The sequence below is a fragment of the Mobula birostris genome, chromosome 18 (assembly GCF_030028105.1).
Source record: "Mobula birostris isolate sMobBir1 chromosome 18, sMobBir1.hap1, whole genome shotgun sequence".
Lineage (NCBI taxonomy): Eukaryota > Metazoa > Chordata > Chondrichthyes > Myliobatiformes > Myliobatidae > Mobula > Mobula birostris.
Genome location: NC_092387.1, coordinates 64740330 through 64762387, shown reverse-complemented (window position 1 = coordinate 64762387; position 22058 = coordinate 64740330). Strand labels below are relative to the sequence as shown.

Below are 22058 nucleotides of genomic sequence, written 5' to 3'. Positions count from 1 at the left end.
AGGTACAGAAGTCTGAAGGCACGCACTCAATGATTCAGGAACAGCTTCTTCTCCTCTGCAATCCGATTTCTCAATGTACATTGAACCCATGAACACTATATTTACTGTAATTCACAATTTTTATTATTATATATTGCACTGTACTGCTGCCACAAAAACAACAAATTTCACGACATATTCACTTGATACTAAACCTGATTCTGATTCTTATTCAGGATATGCACACTCAAATACTATTTCAGACAGGACCACTGAACCAGATATAAAAGGTGAAGCCATTGTTGGGGCTTTCTAAACACTGCAAGGACAGGCTAGTCTTTTTGAAGAAGAAGTATCAAATCTCTACCATTAATACTTGGAGATGTTTCACAGACATATTCATGAAAATGAAAAGATCTCACAGATTAGGAGTGATCAAATTCTGTGTACACTGTGGCACGCAGAACTTAGCAGGAATTTAAGAGCCCCTAAAATTGTCTCAGTGGGCATATAGTTGGCATGAGTTGGCATTGGCCATCTAGATGCCAAAGTTGTGAATTTCATTCTCACAAGAGTCAAGGTGTCATCTTCTACATGAAACTTTCAGAGCTTTAATTTTAGGTCTTCCAACCACTTTATTGCCCTTCTCATATCCTTAGCACTTTGTCTCTCTGTACTGCTCTACACTTTCTCTGTGAATATAAAATTATGTCCTGCATTCTGTTTTCTTTTTTTACTACTTTGTTGTACAGTACTTGTGTATGGAACGGTCTCAGGTTGGGTGAGCAACACCTCATACTCTGTCTGCGTAGCCTTCAAACTGAAAGCTTGAACATCAATTTCTCCAAATTCTGGTAATTTCTCCCCCCCCCTCCTCTCTCCTTTTCCACTCCCCATTCTAGATCTCCTCTTACCCCTTCCCTTCTTCTCACCTGCCCATCACCCCACCCACCCACTACAGGTGCTCCTCCTCTTCCTTCCCCTTCTCCCATGGTTCACTCTCCACTCCTATCAGGTTCCTTCTTCCTCAGCCCTTTACCGTTTCCACTAATCACTTCCCAGCTTCTCACCTCATTCCCCCTCCCCCACCAACCTACCTTCCTCCCTCACCTGGCTTCAGCTAGCACCTATCAGCTTCCCCTTCCCCTTCCCCCACATTCTTCCCCCTTCCTTTTCAGTCCTGACAAAGGGTCCCGGCCTGAAAAATCAACTGTTTATTCCTCTCCATGGATGCTCCCCGACCTGCTGAGTTCCTCCAACATTTTGCACGTGTTAGGCTGAATTTCCAGCATCTGCAGAATCTCTTGTATTTCTGGTGTGATCTGTCTGGATGACACTCAAAAGCATTTCATTGTACTAAGATACATGTTTGGGATAATAAATAAGCCATGATGGAACGGTGGAGCAGACTCGACAGACCGAATGGCCTGATTCTCCTTCAATGTCTTATGGTCTTAAATTACAAGAATAAAGCAATTCCAAGAGGCCACCGTGCACAGTATTTGCCCCGTGGCTTAATCAGGTTTTTCACAGTCATAGCTAGGCTAAGCTTTACAGCACCTTTTGTGCTTCAGATGACCACATTGTCTAAGCTAGAGTTCTTCAGTTCAGGGAAGTCCTCAGGCTCCCGGCAAGATATTGTACCACTGAGTTGTATACAAGGTGTTTATTTGATTGCAGAAGGTACTTTCTGCCCAATCTTTCTGCACAGTTCTTTGGAGTTATGTTTGGTTACGTGCAGGAAATGGCTCCTGAGATCAGGGTAGCCCCATAGAGGAACTGATATCAAAGTGTTAATGATTCAATACCAACACTTCTTTGAAATTACATCCTCAAGATACCAAAGCTATATCTAGTAAACAGGGCTTCCTGGTCAATGCTGAATGACCATATGGCCTGTGATTCAGTTGTACAAACAATCCTACCCCACAGAAAACTAAAGCAGCCATTTCAGTACCATTTCCATTCTGAATAGACAACTAATTTCTAAAGTAAACTGACCGAACCCAAATTCTAACACTTTTCATGCTCTTCAAACCATCTATTAACTTAGGATCACAACCCACCAACTGAAGTAAAAACCATATGGTATGATTGTACTCACTCCACAGGCACTTGAGAAAGACCTTTGGGAGCACAGTGGTGCCCATTTGTAATTCATTTATGGGAACTGGAATCTACTGTCAATGCCAGTGCTGAATGTCCACCCGCGTTTGCTCCTTTTCACAGCAAAATCAAGCGTGAAACTCATTGGTAAGCACAGACCAGGCAAGAGAGCACTGAAGGACATTGGTGATGTGGATGAGTTTTTCCCACAGCAATCCAAATTTCTTGATCCAATGTTACTTTAATTCCAAGTTTTTCATTCTCTGTTGCCCTGATGATGTACAATTCCATTACTTTCTCACAGGGTTGATTCAGTTAGCTCAATATGCAGTCCCCAGGAACAATACTTGTTGGCAGGTATTCAGGAGATAAGAGCTGTCAAAGCTGTCAGTAAGCCAGGCAGCAACCATGGAAGTCAACGTTTCAGACCAAGATCCTTCATCAAGACTTCAGAATGCTGAGTTCAGCATTTCATCAAAATTCTGAGATCTTTCAGCATTGTGTGTGTGTTGCTCAACATTTACAGCATTTCCAGAAACTCTTGAGCTTATCAAATAGCACTACACATTTGTGGAAAATTCACCAGACTCCTTTTGTGGGATGTGTTGGCGCGCAGCCAAGTGGTTAAGACATCAGTCTAGTGATCTGAAGGTCGCTAGTTCGAGCCTCAGCTGAGGCAGCGTGTTGTCTCCTTGAGCAAGGCACTTAACCGCACATTGCTCTGCGACGACACTAGCGCCAAGCTGTACCGGCCCTAGTGCCCTTCCCTTGGACAACATTGGTGGCGTGGAGAGGGGAGACTTGCAGCATGGGCAACTGCCTGTCTTCCATACAACCATGCCCAGGCCTGCGCCCTGGAGACCTTCCAAGGTGCAAATCCATGGTCTCATGAGACTAACGGATGCCTAGAGTGTGGGAAGTGTTAAAACACAAAATGTTCAGAAGGTCAAGCAGCGATTGTAGAGGGAGAAACAGAATATGGTGTGATCATGGCTAATCTCTGCTTCTGTGCCAGCTCCCCATACCCATAATTCCTTGATCTTTAAAGTAATTATCTACCTTCTTACAACTATCTAATGATCAGGCCTCATGGGCAGAGAATTCTAGATTCACAAAGTTCTAGGAAACTTCTATGCACTGATTTTAAATGACCAGCCCATTACTTTGTTGCTATGTCCCCTTGTTTCTGACTTTCCACCTGCTGGAAACATCTCTACACCCAAGCCCTATTAGCATCGTAATGTTACTCTTTATTTTGCTGAACTCTATAGAATTCAGATCCAAAATGTCCAAACCCTCTTGAAAAGATAACCCTTACATTCCAAAAATTAACTTTTAAGAGGGCCACAACCTTGTTGTTGGGTTTGGAGGCTTGTGTGCCTCAATGACCCGGAGAGCTATGTTGGCTAAAGTCAGTCCTTTATGCTTTGGCTCTTGGTTCAAAGGGTTGAGGCCAGACTGAAAGTGGTCCTCTGGTCCTCCAGGTTCGGCGGTTCAGCTCATGGCTAACAACCGTGGCTGGTAAAACAAATTATTCCGGAAACAGCAATGAAGAATCCTTCTACATCTGAGTGCAATGGTATTCCTGAGCCTCCAACAGCATGACTGACAGTGGCAAAAAGCGAGAGGACGCTACTGACATGATGAAGGAAGCCCTGAACAACACCAGAGATGGAGGACCTTCACTGCTGCCCTAAATGCCAGCAGCGTAATGGGCGGTAGCAAGAAGCCAAAAATTAACTGGTGAATCAGCAAGATGCCCTCCAATGCTACTATTACGTGGAAAAGGGACCAATAGTTCTGTTATCTAAAAAAACAAAAAGCATTAATGGAGGATAGTGATGTGCACTTACTAAGGACTGCACATATTCTTAATGGCAATAAGATGACAAAGGTGGCTGTAAGGGCATGCAGGATGTTATCTTATTTTAGACAAGGCATAGAAAATAAGATTGTATACAACATTAGTTATGCCAGTTCCTCTAATATATACAGTACAGTTCTCATCTCCAGATTACAAGAATGGTATGACTGCAGTGAAAAAGAAACAGAGGAGATTTGAGTATATTACTCGTATTGAGAAGTTGTTTTCATAACAAAGAGAATGGATAAACTAGTGTGGTTGCTTTATATGTATCAGAAGAGCAAGCAGAGGAGAAACTGAGTTGGAAGCATAAAATTTATGAATAGACTAGATAAGACATGAAGGATCTATTTCCCAGGGTCATTAACCACTGAGCGACTTAATGTAATGAGTAGAGAGATTGAAGGAGGTACGATGACAAATGCTGGCACCAAGAGTCTGGAACATGCTAACTGAAAGGGGTAAAAAGGGGGGATCCTTAATGAATTTAAACAGCACAGTTCAGTACCAAACTAGGCAAAATCAGATTAGGATGGTGACATATTTTTGATGACACGCATATGACGGACAGAGTGGTCTCATTCCAATAAATTTGCTGTTCATTTTTTGCCAACAGATTTACTTCATTATAAGTGTGACTACACATCAGGAAATAATTCCTTGGCTTTTATGGAGATCTCTAGATCAAGCAGTAAGCCATAAATTAACTTTAAAAGATTAATATTTGCCACATACACATCAAAATGTACAGTGAAAGGTGTCATCTTGCGTCAATGACCAATACATTCCGAGAATGTGCTGGGGGCAGCCACAAGTGTCGCCACACTTCCAATGCCAACATAGCATACCTACAACTCACTTCCAATGCCAACAGAACATGCCTACAACTCACTTCCAATGCCAACAGAACATGCCTGCAACTCACTTCCAATGCCAACAGAGCATGCCTACAACTCACTTCCAATGCCAACAGAACATGCCTACAACTCACTTCCAATGCCAACAGAGCATGCCTACACTTCCAATGCCAACAGAACATGCCTACAACTCACTACCAATGCCAACAGAGCATGCCTACAATTCACTTCCAATGCCAACAGAGCATGCCTACAACTCACTTCCAATGCCAAAAGAGCATGCCTGCAATTCACTTCCAATGCCAACAGAGCATGCCTGCAATTCACTTCCAATGCCAACAGAGCATGACTGCAATTCACTTCCAATGCCAAAAGAGCATGCCTGCAATTCACTTCCAATACCAACAGAGCATGCCTGCAACTCACTTCCAATGCCAACAGAGCATGCCTGCAACTCACCTCCAATGCCAACAGAGCATGCCTGCAACTCATTAATTCTAACCCTCACCCGCACATCTTTGGAATGTGGGAGGAAACTGGAGCACCTGGAGGAAATCCACATGGTCACAGGGAAAACGTACAAACTTCTTACAGACAGCAGTGGGAATCAAACCTTGATCAGTGATCACTGGTGCTGTAAAGTGAGTGCACTAACTGCTACGCTACTGTGCTGTTTTTCTGAAGACTTTCGTGAATTCCCTTTAGAACCCTCATGGCAGTTTGAATAAAAGAAAAGATTCCAAATATTCAACAGGTTGAGCATTGTCCATGAAAGAAATACATTTTAGGCCAATGACTTCTCACACAAATTGCAAAAAAAATTGAAGGAAAAAGCAAATCTTTAAGTAGCAGCAAAAGAGGGCAGAGACATCCAAAGGGAAGATCTAATAGGGTCAAGGTCAGGAGTGATTGAAACACACAAGCAATGATAGTGCCAGCAGAGAAGACGAAGAAGGCTTAAGTGTAAAACAAACATGTACCTGAGTATGGAACAACCCTGGAGTTGGCATAGTAGCATAAAAATTAGCATAGCACTTTACAGTACCAGTGACCTGGGTTCATTTCTCTCTGCTGTCTGTTTAAGGAGTTTATATGTTTATTCCATCATCATATGGGTTTCCTCTGGGTTTTCTCCTTTGTGCCTAAGACATATGGGTTAGTAGGTTTATTGATCACATGAATATAATTGGACAGCATAGGTTCATTGAGGCAAAGAGCCTGTTACCATGTTATATCTCTAAATAAAATAAATGGTGTGAAAAAACTGGCAATGATAAAGTAGAAGAGCGAGAAGAAAAAAAGTGGATTTACACAAAAGGCCTTGAAGGAATTCAGCAGGTCAGCCAGCATCCCTGGAGGGAAATGGACCAAAAACCTTCATCTCAACTGGGGCTCCCAATCAGTGGTCTGTGGACCCCTCGGTTAATGGTAGGGGTCCATGGCATAAAAAAAAAGGTTGGTAACCCCGATCTAGACTGCTGGGTCTAGTACGAAGGTCTCAACCCAAAATGTTGACTATCCTTTTCCCTCCAGAGATGCTACCACCATTTTAAGTTGCTGCATTTGGCTCCTCGAATGTAAAGGACATCAGATATCAGCACTGAGTGAGGAACATGCAAGTGAAAAAGTGAATCCCTGCTTCACATGGAAAAAGTGTTTGGGACCCTGAGCCTAGGAAGGGAAAAGGTAAAAGAAAATGTGGTTGCTCTCCAGCAGTTTCCCCACGGGGAGAGGGTATGGAGTGGAGGCAGAGAAGGAAATGAGATGGCAGACGTGATCCATCAGGTTGGAGGTATTGCAACTCATGGAGGAAGATCTGTTAGGGTAGGAGATGAAGAGAAGGGGAGAACCTGTCCTAGGTGGAGGAGGGACAGGAGCTGAGGAACAGGACAGAAGGGACTGAGAGTATTATCAACTCTAGTGATGAGGAGACTGTACTTGAGGGATGAAAGATAATTCAGATGCACCAGATCCGATGAAACTTAGAGAATGCATTGGAGTCACTTGGGATAAGGATGGGAGGCAGTGCAGTTTTATGGCTGGGAGAGGCAGGAACTCATTTGGCTGACTGGTGGTGACCAACTTATCTTGTGAAATAGAGACTTCTGCCGGTTTCTACATTGCTTAAGGAGATAACACCTTCAAAGGCAGTGCAGCAGGAGGAGACAATGTTAAACAGTCCTGGAATAAATGAGTAAAGGGCACCTGAGCAGGTCTGAAACAAGTTTCAGATATTTCAGATATGCTTGAGCCCCTGTGGATTTTCAGCATCTAGTTTTCTCTCTCTGTTCTGCGAATTTCAAACGTCTCCTCACCAGATCCCACAGGTATATATTTTGTTATTTACTACCACCAAGGACAGGGCAGTAGATGTTTGGGTACATTACTGCTGCCTGGTTTAGACGGCATGTGCTATCATGAGAGGTTGGACAAACTTTGGTTGTTTTCTCGGACTGGCGGAGCCTGAGGGGAGATCTGATAGAGATTTATAAGATTATGAGAGGCATAGATCTTTTTCCCGGGGTGTATCTTTTTCCTAGGGTAAAAATGTCTAATACCAGAGGGCATGCATTGAAAATGAGAGTGGAGAGGTTCAAAGGGGATGCGAGAGTTAAGTTTTTACTCAAAGAGTGGTGGATGCCTGGAATGTGCAGCCTGGCATAGTGGTAGATGCAAATATATTAGAGGCTTTTAGGAGCTGTTTAGACAGGCTCATGAATGTGAGGAAGATAGAGAGATATGGATATTGTGGAGGGATTAATTTTTGGGGAGTTTTGATTTACTTTTTAGGTGGTTTAACACAACACTGTGGGCTGAATGGCCTCTCCCTGTGCTGTATGTTCATTATCATCGAGCCTGAATTCCAGAGCACCCTAATAGCAGTGCTGCGGGACTATCTCCACCAGAAGGACCAAGTAGCTCAAGGTGGCAACTGAGCATCATTTCCACATGGGCAATTATGAATGTGCATTGAATGCTGACAAGAGATGCCCAGATCTGGGAAATCGAGATGTTACCTCCTTCACCCACTACCCTTTGTGTTTCTCAGTCTCACAAGATTCTCTCTGTCCTTGTGTCATCTTCTCAACTTCTCCCAGCTTGTCCATATTCTGACCAAAGGTCACTGACCTGAACTGCTAACTACTTTTATCTCCACAGTGTCTGAATGACCTGTTGAGTGCATAATACCTTTGTTTTCCCACCCTGACTTCCAAAAAAAAATCAACGAGCAGCAGGAATAACTCTTTGGAGAGGTTAAAACTCTCGGCTACATGGCCCGTAAATCCACTGTCGTGGTGATTTGTGGAGACAGAACATTAAGTGACAACATTTTAAATGTTATAGTCAAACATTATAACCTCCTCACTTCACCTCTGGTTGCTGGAGACGAACGTAAACACCAGCTGCCCTGTTCTCAACATCAGATATTAAAATGCATCGATTTGCATATCAGTCAGGTGGCACAGGTCCAACCCTTCATCCCACAAGGGCACTGTCCCCTACCCAAGCAACCTAACACCACTGGTCATTTCTCCGCAAGACCTGCTAGGGCTGGCGTGTCTGGAGAGGCAGTACCTCAAGCACACAGACTATATTATACAATGGACCAGATGGTCAGGGGATACATTACAGGCCTCTACATGTCAGACCTTCAGCAGGTCGAATCTTAAATGCACACTCACAGTTTCATCATTAGTGCACCTCTTGACCCTGAACTAACTTATGACACAAATACATCTGTACCTGACCCAGGCCATCTGTTATGACCCAGTGGTTTCAGCGCCTGCTGATTGTATTTATAAATATCCATCACAAATCATGCATTCACCTTGATATCTATCCACTTACTGATGGGACGCCGCTCCACATAGAATATCCTCTCAGATGAGATAAACTCCTGATTGTCTTTATGGCAGGACCATCTATCGAAATAACATGACTCGACATCTTTCACTAAATGCAACTCCAGTAACATTTCTGCTTGTCTGTGTAGTTACAGCAACTTCAAGTCAAGTCAAGTTTATCGCCATTCAACTAAATACATGTCAAGCGAGACAACGTTTCTCCAGACCAGGGTGCAAAGGAGAGTAGTACACATTAACATACATATGACACACAATAACTTAGGAAAGTAAGGATTAAAGCTACAAATGAATTACGCATGAAAAAACAAGGTAAAGTGCAAAATTTAAATATTGTAGGATACAGAACAAATTAACTGGTGATTCTTTGAATATGTTGCAGCAGGGAGTTCAGAAGCCTAAAGACCTGAGGGAAGAAGCTATTCCCATCCTGAACGTTTTTATCTTTATGCATTGGAGTCTCCTGCCTGATGGTAGAAATTCAGAGGATGCTGGATGGATGGGTGGGATCCTTGATAATACCAAAGGCCCTGTATACATAGCACTCCTGATATACATCCCCACTGGGTGGTAGAGAGATCCCTATGATCCTTTCGGCCATCCTCACAGTCCTTTGTAGGGACTTCTGGTCTGACGCTCTGCTGATCTCATACCAGATGGAGATGTAACTTGTCACCTACATTGCCCCAAATGCTTATCTCAGACAAACCTCACTCGACTCAACTTCACTTAACCCCATGCTAAACATCTTCCAACAGTTAGGTCACATGTCACTTATTTATTTTGTCTTTAGTAGGCAAAGATACAGAGCAATAATTAGCTTCATTGGGCTGTGAGTTCCAGGCACAGGGATAACCTAGGATTCTATCATAACTTCTTAAAGACTAATCCTCCGAGGACCACTACCTTGTCGTAGGGTTTGGAGGCTTACGTGCCTCAATGATCTGGAGAGCTATGTTGACTAGAGTCAGGGCTTTGGTAGGGTCACCCATGCCAAAGAAGTGAAAAGGTAGAGGCCATATTGAGAGTGGTTCACCAGTCCTCCAGGTTCAGAGGTTCAGCTCAGCCCTAACTGGTCAAAAAAAGTTATGGAAACTAAAAGACTAATACAAGCAGGCATAATTTCAAAGTGATTGGAGGAAAGTGTGTTAGATGTTGGAGATAAGTTTTTTTTCCATATAGAAAATGGTGGGTGTGTGGGATACGCTGCCAGCAGTGGTGGTAAAGGCAGATACATTGGTGAGATTTAAGAGACTCTTAGAGAGGCACATGGATGATAGAAAGCTGGACGGCTATGCAGGAGGAATGGGTTAGAGTAGGTAAGAGGTCAGCACAACATTGTGGGCTGAAGGGCCTGTACTGCGCTGTAATGTTCTACGCTCAAAACCATACTGCAGGAAAGATATGATATATACTGACAAAGGCACAGAGATGTGCAACAATTTCACCAAAACTAAAAGGTTGGCACATCAGGGTGCAAGGGCCTGTCCTCGGTTGTAATGTACTATGTTCTGCTAACCACCTAATTATACTTCAGTTACCTACAATGCAAGACAAGCCAAATTCAACACATATGGGAGCAAATCTTGCTGCGCATTGTGAATGGAGTTGCTGGATATGGCCCCTCCCATCCCCATCCTGTCAAAGATCATGTTAACCCATGCCACATATCACCAAGAGAAGAGCATGCGTGCACCCTTGTGTTGTATACACCCTGGTGAATTATAGTTAAAGACAAGTTCCTCCTCGTGTCAGATAATATTGCCGGAGACACGGGCTTGCACGTGCTCCAGTGCAGATTTCAGTTGCTTTGTGTCTTTGTTTATTATGGGGCATTTCAACATCTCCGACGAGGTCACGGCGGTGCATCCATTGATAACGCTCGAGCATCTAACTCAGGTCAGTTAACGCAATGCATTCCTTAATCGATACCCTTCATCACCAGCCCTCTGAGCCCCTGTGACTGGGGAGCACTTGAAACAGACTAATGCACAACGATGTCTATTCAGAATCCTAATGGACAATTCGGAAGAGCAATCTCGAAGAAGGCAGCGCCCAGAAGATCCTCCAGGTCATACAACCTTCTCTCTCACTGAGGCTGCCTTTGATGGAATATTTGTTGGAATCGCTAAGTTAAATGCTTCTTTCTCGTCTCAATGAATTCAAAAGACAGCCGTACATCAGATTCACGGGCCACAGTGGAAACTGAGGATCAATTTCCCCGACACTTAATATTCACTGAACTGTTGAAGCATCACAAATTATCTTAACAAGATGCGCGTGTACATAAACCCCAAAAAGACCAACGCACAATAAAAACAAACCAAAAAATTTTACTTTGTGCCACCAAATTTCCATTTGAAATTTAAAAAGGTAAACATGAAATAGTTAGCATTAAACCGATTTCAATTTTACAATTACAAGTGCAAAAGATCATTTGTTTCCGAACTATTCTAAGGCATTATACTGCACAAGTGATATTTTTAAACATCTTAATATCCTTGAAATATTACATTCCTTTAGTGTTTCGCTATTCTTGTAAGCAACATCAATAACCTGAAGTATCTCTGCCATTTCCACTGTGACAGTGGTAAGAAAGCATAACTGGCCAGTTCTTATTTGCCTCTTATCTTTCCCTTTCTCTCTCTCTCTGTGTGTGTATGTGTGTGTGTGTGTGTGTGTGTGTGTGTGTGTGTGTGTGTGTGTGTGTGTGCTGTTTCCCTGCTCCTTGCTTCCTGGACACATGTACACCAGTCCTTCCTTCTTCCTGCCCTGTTCAGAGGCCCAAGTCTCAACTGCTTCTCATTTGCAGAGGGAGGCAGAGAGGAAAAAAAAACGTTCACTTCTCTACCATATTTTTCCTTTAACAAAAACTACGCTGAACTCGCAACTGACCAGTAGATTGTGCCTGACCAGAAGGCTGCACGGAAGCCCCCCCTCCCCAAAGATCCCATGCATAAAAGTCGCTTCAATCCACGCCAAACACTTTGCTCGCCTTTCACTCCGCAAAGATCTCCCAGCACAAGGGAGGGACTTGGGCAAAGAATACCTTGTACCCGATTCCCTATCTGCGCGTATTCCATGCCAACAGAGTGAAAAATAAGAAGGAGTCTGGAATTCGGCGAGAACTAAACAGACCGCCAAACAACCAGCGCCTGCAAAATAAAAGGAGGAAAATAGAGAGAGAGGGGGAGAGGGAGAGAGAGAAGAGAGAGCAAACCGTCTCCTTAACTGCTTTCTGTATCAGTGACCCCCATTGTTCCACTAGAGAGAGCCCGTGGCAGACCCATACACTGGGAGCAAAGGCTCCTCCAGCCAGCGAGCAGAGACAAAAAAAGGTGTGAAATGCCAAGAAATTGACATGAAACTTACTTACAGAATATCACAGCTCCGGAATGAGAAATTCCTTGCGGAGGCGTCGGTGTTTCTCTGCTCCGTGTGTTCCCCCAGTTTTAAAAAAATGCGAGAGCGAGAGAGAGAGAGAAAGCGGCGACTTAATGTTAGTGCGTGAGTAAGTGAATCAACTCACATAGAGCGAGCAAGTTGAAGTGTCAAATTACATCGGCTATTCTATTACCAAAGGGCCATTCTTGGTGGCTGTTGACAAAATCTGTCCCAGATCTCCCACACACCGTCAAGCAGAAGGAAGAGGAGTCAGTGGGGGCGACGCTGGCTCACTCGCTTTCTCATTTTGTCATTTCCAAGGTTACACAACAATTTACAGAGCGCTCCGGAGTCTGTCCTTTCGACCGGAAATTAAGTCGTGATTGGGATGGGGGTGTTGGATGGGGAAAAAGGGGGGGGGGTTCCAAAATAAATCACCTACAAAATCGCCAAGGAATCTCGCCTAGGTGCAATTTAGTAACTTAGAAGAGATGAGAATGCAAGTTGTTTTGTTAAAGATTTTCGCGCGGGGGCATTATTTAAAGCGGGTGTATAAATCTCTCCCCCTCCCCCCCCAAAAAAACTCCCTTCAAGATTGCGAACCGGAGTAGTTCGCAGAGAGCTTGCGTTATTACGGTTGACTCCGCGGTTCCTGAGAATTTGCCCGTACCTAGAAGACTGTGACCAGCTCCACGGTGAGTCTGATCCGGCTTTTGCGGGCTACTCTTGTTCCCTTAGATGGAAAGCCTCTGAAATAACAAAGACATGTTTGAGAGCCGGGCTGGCTGCGTGACGTCAAGGGACAATGACGGTGCCAGCATCGGGTTAGTGGTGCCGTCGTTAAGAAGGTTACTTGCATAGCCAGAGCTCTAGGCTCACTTTGCAGCCGCGTTCTACACACCAAGGGCGATCAGGGCCCAGCACAGTTACAATTTATCACGCACAAGAAACGCAGGCGAGTCTCCACAGCTCAACCGCCAGAGATGTCCACTTGCATCGACATTCCACGCAGCTCTAGCGCGCCGAAGAACTATTTACAAGTGTGTTTTTTGTGTGTGTGTGTTTTTACAAGTTTCAGCTGCTGAAGCAACTTAAGTGTTGGCTTCCCATCCGCGCCGGTTGGTAATGCAGTGTAATGCACCTCCGTGCTCTGTTAGCTAGGTTGAATTACGCTCAACAAACAGGTTAAAAAGGCCCCGGTTCCTGTAGGGCAGATCTCGTCGAGCGCCGCTCCAAGAGTGCGTGCGGGTAAATACCTTCTAAATGTAATAATCGACAGAACTGTCACTTTTCGTTTCCAGGTTTCGAAATTACTATTTCTATTGCAAAGCTGAAGTTATGTTAAGACGTTCGTGGGGCCTAATTTGGAGTACGGTGTACAATTCTAATCACCTACCTACAGGAAAGATATCAATAAGATTGAAAAAGTACAGAGAAAATTTACAAGAATTTTGCCGGGACTTGGGAGAGGCATGAATAGGTTAGGACCTTATTCCCTGGAGTGTACGAGAACGAGGGAATGAGGAAATATTTGATAAAGGTATACAAAACTGAGGGGAAAAGATAGGGTAAATGCAAGTGGGCTTTTTCCACAGAGGTTGGGTAAGACTTAAACATAGTTTAAGGGTGAGAGGTGAAAATTTTAAGAGGAACATGAGGGGGACTTCTTCAGACAGCGGGTGGCGAGAGTGTGGAACGAGCTGCCAGTGGAAGTGTTGGATGCAGGTTCGATTTCAACTATGGTCTGTATGCAGACGGATGGGACGAGTTCGGCACAGCCTGGATGGGCCGAAGGACCTTTTTTTTTGCTGTGGTGTTGTATGTCTCAAAGGAAGCAAGTCAAATTCAAGTCCAGATACAGGAAACGGGTTGTCCAACGTGGGGGAATGGAATCTCTGTAAAAGGCGTGAGGAGGAGCGAATAGGGTCCAGCTGACCTAAAACTAAGCCAATTAACTCCCCTGAACGGCGTCTTCAAACCAGTAAAACGCCCGTGCCACGGTATGATCTAAAATACCACGGTTCATTGTCATTTGATATATTGGTGTCAATAACGTCGAAAAGTGGGCATTAATTATCTAAGGCAAAACCCGCTGATGCCGGAAACCTGAAATGAAGCACAATGCTGGAAACACGCGGCAAGCTGGGCAGCGTCTGTAGCGAGAGAAGCAGCCAAATCTGGAAAATGTTCAGGGACCTAAAAATGCGTTAAAATGCAAAAACAAAAGGCAGGAAGGTGGCGCAAGGGTTAAAATGATATGTTGGGAATGTGGGTAGACTCGAGGCAGCCGAACGGCCAGTTGCGGATCCGATTTGTGGATGCCAAGATTGGGATCCCAGCTCTCTGTAGGCAGCACGCAGCCTGCGGGTCTTCCCCCGCACTCTCTGGAGCCTTTGCCTCGGCGGTTCCGGAATCTCGAGAATGGCGGAGATCAAGAAATAAGCGTCGGGGGCCAAGATCCTCACCTCCGGTTATTGGCTGAAAACATGAACAACTGTCTGCGACGGTCAAAATTTCCAAGCAAAAAAATTCGGCGACAACGTGAAATAATGTTAAATACGCTCCTAAAGCGTCACATTCCTGTAAATACACTGAGGTTCAGAATGTTTTTCAAACGAGGCTCATTTATTTCCGTGACACAAGAGATTCTGCAAATGCTGGAAATCCAGAGTAACACCTACACAAAATGTTGGGGGAACTCAGCAGGTCAGGCAGCACCTATGCAGGGGAATAAACAGTCGTCGTTTCGGGTCGAGACCCTTCATCAGATCTCGTTCTGAAGAGTTCCTCTAGCATTTTTGTGTGTGTTGTTCATTTAATTCGGTCTTGCTGAGATATTTATAAATAAAAAAGGAGCGCTCCAGTTGACAATTTTTTGGGTCTGGCCCCTTCTACTCGTGTTGATACCCAGAGTGGTACCCTAACCCAGAGAAAGCGAGGGGCGAGGAACATTTTCAACATTTTCCCCACGAAAGCTGCTGTTTATTCAGCGGTTCGGCGTGGTTCATTCCGGCTCTTGTGCAGCCGTCCCCCTAACGGTGCTCTCGCTTTAGGACGCTGAGGCAGACAGAGCTGTTTGAACAGTGCACCGAGCCAAGTCTGAGTCCGTCACACAGGACCGACCACCAAAGTTTTCCAGGCGCCCTCCCTGAGTCCGAGTGAAGGCGACGCAGTCCCTCAGGACTCAGATCCTCCTGCACGCTGAATGGATTGAAGAGGGAGAGAGATCCCGCACTTCTGCGTGCCCTGCAAGGATTCGGAGGGTGTCAGAAAGAGGGGGCGCGTAGCTGAATCGGATTGAGGCGATTACTTGAGCCACGCCATGTGATAAAGCGCAGAGTCAAGCAGACGTTTTCATCTCCGATGTTGACTGCAGAGGGAGACAGAAAGTGGTTTAGGAGCACAGAGCGGCAGATAAATAACTCCCCATTAGAGAGTTAACAGGGGCGATAAATCCACCGGCTTCAGCGCACACGAACACACAGTGAGGGATTTAGAGAGGATGGGATATTGTGCTGCACACGGACACGAAGTGAGGGATTTAGAGAGGATGGGTATTGTACACCTGGAGGTGAGGGCGAGAGTGGTAATCTCGCAGAGCCCTACCAGTGCCGCACGCAGGCGAGCAGAGAGCCTGCCTGCCTGCCTGCCGCTGGGTGACTCCCCGGGTCCGGCAGGGGACCAGACTCACTCGGATCCCGGGGCAGGAGAGCCGGGCAGAGTAAGACAAGCGAATTCAAGAGGCGGGAGCACCCACCTGGGACTCAAGGGAGGGGCGGGGTGGCTGGGAGAGGTGGAGGTGAAGAAAGAAGGGTGTGGATGGGCGAGCAAACGGGAATGGGGTTAAAGTTTTGGGAGGAAAGGATGGTGGTGGGGGTAGGATGGGGAGGAAAGGTGTGGGATGGAAAGCGGCAAGGGTGATGTGTTGGAAAGGGAGGGCGGTGAGGGGGAGATGGGGTAGTGGGGTGGGATAGGTTAAGGTGAAAAGTGAGATGTTTAAGGGAACATGAGGGAAACTTCTTCAATCGGAGAGTAGTGAGAGTGTGGAACGAGCTGTTAGCACAAGTGGTGGATGCAGGTTCGCTCTCAACATTTAAGAGAAATATCGATAAGTCCATGGATGAGAGGGGTATGGACCAGGTACAGGTCAATGAGACTAGGCAAAATAGCTTGACACCGACTAGAAGGGCCGAATGGCCTGTTTCTGCCCTGTAGTTCTCTATGAATATTGTTTCTAAGAATCTACAATGCCTTCTTCCAGTTCTGCTTCTCAGGATCAGAATCAGGTTTATCATCACGGGCATGTGACGTGAATTTTTTTTTAACTTAGCCGCAGTTCAATGCAATACATAATCTAGCAGAGAAAAAAAGTAATAATCATAAACAAGTAAATCAATTACGTGTATTGAATAGATTAAAAAAACGTGCAAAAACAGAAATACTGAATATTTGAAAAAAGTGAGGTAGTATCCAAAGATTCAATGTCCATTTAGAAATGGGATGGCAGAGGGGAAGAAGCTGTTCCTGAATCGCTGAGCGTGTGCCTTCAGGCTTCTGTACGTCCTAGCTGATGGTAACAGTGAGAAAACGGCATGCCCTGGGTGCTGGAGGTCCTTAATAATTAACGTTGCCTTTCTGAGACACCGCTTCCTAAAGACGTCCTGGGTACTTTGTAGGCTAGTACCCAAGATGGTGCTGACTACATTTGCAACCTTCTGCAGCTTCTTTCGGTCCTGTGCAGTAGCCCCTCCATACCAGACAGTGATGCAGCCTGTCAGAATACTCTCCACGGTACATCGATAGAAGTTTTTGAGTGAATTTGTTGACATGCTAAATCTCTTTAAACTCCTAATAAGGTATAGCCGCTGTCTTGCCCTCTTTATAACTACATCGATGTGTTGGGACCAGGTTAGATCATCAGAGATCTTGACACCCAGGAACTTGAAGCTGCTCACTCTCTCCACTTCTGATCCCTCTATGAGGATTGGTATGTGGGCCTTCGTCTTACCCTTCCGGAAGTCCACAATAAGCTCCTTCGTCTTACTGACGTTGAGTCACTGCGGCACCATTCCACTAGTTGGCACTCCTGTACGCCCTCGGACTGATTGGGAATTTGTTGAGGAAGCCTCAAGTAGAGCGAGCTTGGTCATTAGCTCGGGATAAGTGGTTGAAGTGGAGGAAATAAGAAAACATCCAACCTGGGATTGATGAAACAGTCCTTTCCATCTTGTTGATCCAAGAAAGACTGCAGATGCTGGAAATCTGGAGCTACACACATACAAAATGTTGGAGGAGCTCAATGGGTCAGACACATCTCTGGAGGGAAATAGACAGTTAGCATTTCAGGTCGAGGCACTTCGTCAGGAAACAGTTTTGCGTCCTGCTTCCTTTACCTCCTTTGCACTGTTGCAATCTAAATGCGCCTTCTGATCCGACATTGAGGAACAGTTCATTACAATGAGACACACATAGCTTCCACAAGTGAACAACAATACTGATGCTATTCAGACTAACACACACAAAATGTTGGAGGAACTCAGCAGGTCAGGCAGTACCTAGAGAGAGGAATAAAGAGGCGACTTTCGGACTGAGACCCCTCATCAGGTCTGATGAAAGGGGAAGAAACCAGTTCCAGATTATACTCCTTCTTCCCCCTTCTCTTCCAGTCTCTATGAAGAGTCTGAGTCTTTTTATTCCTCTCCACAGATGCTGCCTGCCCTGTTGAGTTCCACCAGCATTTTGTGTGTGCGTTACTTTGGATTTCCATCTCTTGGGTTTATCATTCTACTCAGTTTATGGGAGCTGATTGCAGAGTTAGCATAGATCCTCTGGCTATCTTTAAACTACACCAAACTCAATTTTAAGACTTTTGATGCTGAGTTCCAATGGGAAATCATTAAAAAGGGAGTTGAAATAATTCAATGTAATATTTGTTTCAATATATTTAGATTCAAAGTGTGGTTTCTTAACTATGTAGAAGAAATTAAAGTTTAAACCTTTTTGTAAGTTTAGAGCATTTTCTGTTAATTCAAGTTTTCTTTAACAAATATATTGTTTCATTTAAATATAAATCTTCCTCTTTGTACAGTGATTGGCTCCTGTGCAGTTAACCACCAGTCAGCTACTAAAGAAGTGAATGTGTACAGAGGGGATTCTCTTCACTTTTTATATAGCCATGTTTAACACAATTTTTTTTTACAATGAATAGGGTTCCACATCAGGATTGGTTATGGTCCAACGTATCCGTTAAAATCCAGTCTCTACTCCAGACATCCCAGTTCAAGGTCTCACATCTTGCTGGCGTGAAATGAATCTCAAATAGAAAACCTTATCCTTTTGAATTCAATCTGCATGACCAGCTCAGGAACAGCTTCTTTTCCACTGTTATCAGACTTCTCAACCAGTTATCTCTATCACATCCCCTTCCCAGTGGTGCTGACACATGTTCCAATGTTCAAAGTTTCATTTATTATCAAGGCATGTATCCATATACAAATCTGAAGTTTGTCTTCTCCAAATAGCCATGAAACAAAGAAAGAACGTGAAAGTTGTTCAGAGAGAAACATCAAACCCCTCTGCATGAAAAAGGACGGCATTCTGATCTTCACCCCCAAAATTCTCCTCCCCCAAACAGAACAGAACAAGAACATTGACACCCCAAAAAACAACCCCTCCCCACACAAAAAACTAACAGATCACAGCAGACCACAAGGTATAGAGTTGGATTAGGCCATTTGGCCCATCAAGTCTGCTCTGTCATTCCATTGTGGTTGATTTATTTATTATCCTTTTCAACCCCATTCTCCTGCCCTCTCCCTGTAACCTTTGATGGCCAGACTAATCAAGAACCTATCAACCTCCACTTTAAATATACTCAATGACTTGGCCTCCACAGCCATTTGTGGCAATGAATTCCACATAGTCACCACCCTCTTGCTAAAGAAATTCCTCCTCATACCTGTTCCAAAGGGATGTCCTTGTATTCTGAGTCTATGCCCTCTGGTCTTAGACTCCTCCCACATAGGAAACATCTTCTCCCTGTCCACTCTGTACAGGCCTTTGAACATTTGATAGGGGTTAATGAGATCCACCTTCATTCTTCTAAACTCCAGTGAGTACAAGCCAGAGCCTTAAAACTCTTCTCATATCCCCTTCCATTCTCTGGATTATTTTTGTTAACCTCCTCTGGATCCTCTTCAATGCCAGCACATCCTTTCCTAGGTAAACGGTACAAAATTGCAAGTGTGGTCTGGCCAATGCGTTATAAACATGCTTACTTACTTAAGCCCTTCACCCTTTCTGGGTGAACTGACAGCAGCAAGCAGATTGTCAGAGTCCTCTGTCCTGGGCCTGTCTTTCAAATTGTCCCCAGGTGTAGCACATCCTGTAAGCGAAGATCCTTCCTCTCCTAGCAATGAGGTCTTTGGAGCTTCCATTGGTGTTTCTGTAGCTGTGGGCTTTTATGGGATGGGGTTACTAGTCCCATGGCCAACTCTCCTCCTTTCACAGTCCAGCTTGGGACTGTCCATAGCAGAGTTAATACCTTATAAAACCTCAGTATTACATGCATGCTCTACCTCTTCCATCTTCATACACTGCTTGATATTGCACTATATTCTCTGCACCATTCTGTTGCAAAGCTGGTCGAGCAATCTGAAGCAGTACAAAAGACGCACTGTATCTACAAACGTATATTTCTGCAGATATCTGAATGGTCCATGAACACTACCTCGCTATGTTGCTGTCTTTTTGCACTATTTATTTTTTATATATATATTGTAATTGTAATTTATAGTAATTTTTATGCCCTGCTGCCACAAAGCAACAAATTTCATGTCTTATGTCCATAATGCCATGAGATATAGGAGCAGAATCAGGCAATTTGGCCCATTGAGTCTGCTCCATCATTTCATCATGGCTGATCCATTTCCCTCTCAGCCCCAATCTCCAGCCATCTCCCCGTACCCCTTCATGCCCTGACTAATCAAGAATCTGTCAACCTCTGCATTAAATATTCCCAATGACCTGGCCCCCACAACCAACTGTAGCAACGAATTCCACAGGTTCACCACTTTGGCTAAAGAAAGTAACAATAAACCTGAATCTCCTATTCATTGTTGCATTTATTATCACTGTGCTTATCATTACTATGTTTACTCAAAGTTCCATGTATATTTCTTATGAAAGTACATATATGTCACCATAATACTACCCTGAGATTCGTCTTCTTGCAGGAAAATAAAGAAATACCAAAGAATTTATGCAAAACTATACAGGAACAAAAGCAACCAAAAGAAGACAAATTATGCAAAAATAAATAAACAAACAAACAAACAGATGGAGAGACAGATGGATAGATAGATACATAGATAAATAAGTAAATAATACTGAGAATATGACTTGTAGAGTCCTTGAAAGTGAATGCCTAGGTTGTGGAATCGGTTCAGAGTTGAGGTGAGTCAAGTTATCCATCCCAGTTCAAGAGCCTGATGGTTGAAGGGTAATAACTATTCCTGAACCTGATGGTGTGGGACCTAAGTCTCCTGTACCTTCTTCCCAATGGTAGCCGTGAGAAGAGAGCAATGGCTGGATGGTGGTGATCCTTGATGGGCGCTGGTTTCTTGTGGCAACACTCTGTGAGTTTCATGCAAAGAAGGAATTTCTACACACCTTGTTGCATATGACAATAAACAGATCAAATGTTGCAGTTTATCCATTCTCCTTGTCATTAAAACAACTTCCCAATCCTGGCAACATCCTCAGCTCCCATCTCTATCCTCTTCACTGCAGTTATATCCTTGTAATCTGGTGACCAGAACTGTACTGAATGTATTAGCTAAGAAGTGGTCTAACTAATGTGGTGTACAGTTTTATTTTCTATGCCTTGTCTAAAATAAGATAACATCATACATGCTCTCACAGCCACCTTTGTCATCTTATTGCTGTTAAGAATATGTGCACATGTACTCCAAGCTTCCTTCGTATGAGGCGTGTTTGAGGGCTCTGGGCCTGTATTCACTGGAATTTAGAAGAATGAGGGGGTGACCTAATTGAAATCTATCGAATTTTGAGTGGGTGTGGAATGGATGCTTCTTATGGCGGATGAGTCTAGGACCAGAAGGCACAGCCTCAGAATAGAGGGCTGTGCTTTTAGAATGGAGATGAGGGGTAATTTCTTCAGCCAGAGAAAGGTGAATCTGTGGAATTCTTTGCCACAGGCAGCTGTAGAGGCCAAGTCTTTATGTATATTTAAGACAGAGGTTAATAGCTTCTTGATTAGTCAGGGCATGAGGGGGTACAGGAAGTAGGCAGGAGATTGGGGCTAAGAGGAAAATGGATTAACCATGATGAAATGGCGGAGCAGACTTGATGGGCCAGATAGCCTAATTCTGCTCTTATATCTTATGGTCTATGGTCTCATTGAAAAACACCTTCAATGCTCCTCGACTCCTTCCTCCTCCTCCACCTTCTCCTCCCCTTCCAGGCCCACTTCCCCGCTGCAAATTAAAACTCTCCTGAGCCCCCTGCTGTGTTAATTCACCATGCTGCCTTTTAGCCTTGAACAGACGGAGCAACTATCTTCTCGGCTCCACATTTGTCAGTATAAAATTCAATTTGCCTTTAGAAATACCATGGGATGTCCACCAGAGAATACGGTGGAAAAAAAAAGGAGCTGGTAAAACACCAGCAGTTCCTTGGCTACTGAAAATAGAAGTAATAAATTAGTGCTTGGGATGTAGAACCTCTTTTCTCCTGAGAAACTGACAAAGTGTCTCTATCCAAGACAGATTACTGTCCAGAGCAGACAAAACACATTGCTTTGGTTCTGTGTGTGAAAGATTAGAGTGCTCCACTCAATCCTGACAAAGAATCATGAGTTGCTAAAAGAAATATATATATTGTATTGTATTTTCAAAACCCTGATTTCAGACTGAATAACATCACTTTTAAACCTACATGAAATACATCCAGTGGCCACTTTATTAGGTATAGGAGGTGACTAAT

General features: G+C 44.2%; 1 protein-coding gene across 4 annotated transcripts in view; it reads right to left on the bottom strand.

Moving 5' to 3' along the window:
- The window catches only part of zmiz1a (zinc finger, MIZ-type containing 1a), a 451595-nt gene extending 439274 nt beyond the window's left edge, over positions 1-12321 (bottom strand). For 2 of the 4 annotated variants that reach the window (XM_072282833.1, XM_072282834.1), the window contains exon 1: positions 12046-12321. The gene's annotated coding sequence lies outside the window, so the exon portion shown is untranslated. The remainder of the gene's footprint in view (positions 1-12045) is intronic. The other 2 variants (XM_072282836.1, XM_072282837.1) reach the window with 1 other exon arrangement.
- Between the last annotated feature and the right edge of the window lie 9737 nt (positions 12322-22058).